General features: G+C 36.4%; 1 long non-coding RNA gene across 1 annotated transcript; it reads left to right on the top strand.

Moving 5' to 3' along the window:
* Nucleotides 1–984: 984 nt before the first annotated feature.
* LOC141347491 (uncharacterized) lies at nucleotides 985–3,326 on the top strand. The gene is made up of 3 exons (XR_012357367.1): nucleotides 985–1,430; nucleotides 1,785–1,887; nucleotides 2,837–3,326. It is a non-coding gene; the product is annotated as an uncharacterized lncRNA (long non-coding RNA).
* Nucleotides 3,327–3,536: the final 210 nt, after the last annotated feature.

The raw sequence follows: 3,536 nt of genomic DNA, 5'->3' as shown, positions 1-3,536 counted from the left end.
AACTAAAAAACATACAGGTACACTGCTCAAAAGTGACCTTTTTTGATAGAATTTTATACACTCTAAAAAGTGCTGGGTTATTTTTGTAAACACATTGCTGGGTTAATTGTGCTGGGTCAAAATGTTGGGTTGTTTGAGGCACTGTAAACACACAGTTGGGTTGATCATGCTGGGTCTAATGGACTATAAGGGGTTCTTTCACTATGAACACCTGGGTTGGGTTATTTTGACCCAACCGGTTTGTTTATTTTTTTCACTTCATCGAACATTCTGGATTCTTCACTCGTCTCCTCGCCAGGCGGTCACGCACCTCGCAGCAAGCAGGATTATAAGGTAAATTAATATGATTATATCATTATTTACCTTTATTTTTAATAAGTTGTGTTTTAGAGCACACTGATTTCACTGTTTAATGCAATATTTGATATGTCGCTGTGCGGGGTTGGCATTTTATTCCGTGAATGACGAACGTTGTAACTTAAGCAGCCTAGCCCTAGCGATGTACTTTTTTGCCTCAACAATCGCTTTATTGTTATATAAAGTGTGTGTGTGTGTGTGTGTGTGTGTGTGTGTGTGTGTGTGTGTGTGTGTGTGTGTAGTGTTATTTGTATAACTTACAGTATTGGCCTTTATTTTAACGCCTTATGGAAAGAGTAGGTCAGAAATACGGGGGTAACGTTAAGTTCCTTTACTGTCTGCATACTGTATGGCTTTGTAATGTTTTGTCAAAATTAGATAATTCCATACAAAAATTTATCTTTTAAGGGCATATTTTTTCAAGTAAATGTCTGCGACGTGCCGAATCCAACGATAGATCCATATGTTTTATGTTGAGCATTTTCGCGCTTTTTTCCTTGAGGTAACTTATCTGCATTAGCTAAAACGCTATGTCCCTTACTTTAATAATGTTAAACCACAATATGACTGGTATGTACTATTGTTTATTACTTAAATGTAATGTTGTTTTAGCTACAGTATGTAAAGTTAGACTTAATCTCTCGTGGTGTATGCGGACGTTCACATGTCGTGTTTTTTGCGCACTGAAGTTTGTTATTTCAGATGTAGATGCCTATATACGCTCATAATGGAAGCTCGTTTTTCCAGGCACGGGACATGGTTGCTTAGCAACGGCAGACGCCATGTGAGAGCAAGCTGCGTTTTGGAAAGAATGAGAAAGCGACGCGTCTTGCGTTTTCACGCGTTTTTAGGCGCGGCATGTGAACGACATTTTAGTGAATGCCTGTGTTGCGTTACAAACTAGGAGACCAGTATAAACCTTAAACTTATTGAACCACATTTGTTTTTCAGATTTTATCAGATTTCACAAGACTTTAGGAAGCTATATCCAGAGGCAGACTTTTTGAAGTGGCTACAGTTGCAGACCTAATTCTTGCGAGTGCTCAGCAAGGGATAAGGTGACATGACTTAAGGTAAGCTTTTTCTTATAATATGTCAATCTATAAAAAACATATGCAACTGTATTTGACACACATCAACTGGTAAATACAATGGTACAGTAACACTTAACTAGTTGCTTATTAGCTTGTATATTGGCTGTCAATTAGTACTTATGAAGCACAAACTGATGCCTTATTCTGCATGAGCATATTCTACATCCCTGAATCTGACCCCATACCTAAACTTAACCTGGAGTAGTTGAATGAGGGTGGGAATTAATTTGCATTATTTAAAGGAATGAAGAAATCTTCATATGAAAGTGTTTCAGTTTGTTGTTTTGATTATAAAATATGTCTCACAGTTTGCATATTATTCCTATGGTTTAGATGCTAAAGGGGAAAGTGCTTTCAAAGTCCTGCCCACTCTGGATAAAAGGTCTTCAGACCCACAACCACGGAATCCCGGAGGCCATTCATTGACGTACAACCTGTAAGTTTTGTTTTACGTTTTCTGCTCTAATAAGGGTGTATATATATATATAAACACAGTGGTGGCCAAAATTATTATAACATTAGTATTTTCACCAGCTAAAAAAATATTTTAAGTCAGTGTTTGTTATCTTTTGCTGTAGTGTGTCAGTAAGAAATATCAGTTTACATTTCCAAACATTCATTTTGCCTTTAATAGTGTATCCAGTGAGGTTTTTGTTTGCACAACAGCCAATCCTCCACACAGAGATCTGATCTCATCATCATCCAGTCTGTCTGGAATGACATGAAGAAACAGAACAAACTGAGACAGACTAAATCCATAAGAACTGTGACAACGTCTCCAAGATGCTTCAAGAGACCTACCTGCAAAGCTACCTGAAAAACTATGTGCAAGTGCACCTACTGTAGGGCAAAAGCTGCTTTAAACGCAAAAGGATGGTCAAACCAAATGTTGATTTAATTTAGTTAATCAAGGTTAACTGATAAAGAACATTTATTTATGACATTATTTTTGACAGCATCATTTTATGACATTTTTAGACAAGTGCTTAACTCTTAACAGTACTGTAGCTTTGCAGGCAGGTCTCTTGGAGCATCTTGGAGACGCTGTCACAGTTCTTCTGGATGATGATGAGATCAGATCCTGTGTGGACCACTGGCTGTTGTGCAAACAAAAATGTCACTGGATTATCACAATTAATGGCAAAATGAATGGAAATGTAAACCGATATTTCCTACTGACACACTACAGCAAAAGAGAAATCACTGACTTAAAGCCTTATTTAGCTGGTGAAAATACTAGTGTTCTAATAATTTTGACCACAACTGTATGAAAAGTTGAGAAGCAAAATGAGCATTTATTTCATGCCTCTATGTTTATGTTCATAAAATACACTTAACTTAAAATGTTAGTTATGTTGCAAGACTAAATGCCGTATAATTAACAGGTGGGGACCAACATGGTGGATTTGAGCCTTGGGATGAGACAACGACATTTCTAGACCATCGCCATTGTTCCAGGCCATGCCATTGAAGCGGACTTGTTGCCTGGGAATTTCTCCAGCTTGCAGTATATCATATTGATGGACATAAGTCTTCATGTGTGAAGTTTTTGAGGGCAAAAGGTTTTTTTCTTGGCCACTTGTAACATGTTTTAAATTGTAAGAATTGTCTGGTGGACTCTTTGTTTGGCTAAGTTTTAATGGCATAATGTTTGGAATGATTCTAATTTGGTAATAATTCATTTTTGAGTGTTCTGCTGCTGCAATGTTGACATAAAGAATATGAATATAGTGTGCCTTGTTTACAGTTTTGTGTTTAAAAGAAACTGATCTACTAAAACCGTTATTTGTGTCTGTAAGGGTTGGACAAAATGTGTGACAGCTGCACCTATTTGAAAACTGTATTAAAAAGAAATATGAAAACTCATTAAATTGACATTTACAGATGCATTTTTTTGTGTTGTGTAACTGTATTACAGAAAAACAATAATAATTTTACATTCTTTTGTGATTTATATATTATTATTGGTAAATATAAAGGTAGCAAGGCAATTAGACAACAAATAACCCAATATTTAGGTAGTTTTTAACCCAGCAACACAGTTAATCTGACCCACTGGTTGGGTCAAATGATTTAACCCAGCAC

Source organism: Garra rufa, chromosome 12 (assembly GCF_049309525.1).
Source record: "Garra rufa chromosome 12, GarRuf1.0, whole genome shotgun sequence".
Classification (NCBI taxonomy): Eukaryota; Metazoa; Chordata; class Actinopteri; order Cypriniformes; family Cyprinidae; genus Garra; species Garra rufa.
The sequence above is the reverse complement of the archived record's forward strand: the minus strand, read 5'-3'. Positions and strand labels throughout refer to the sequence as shown.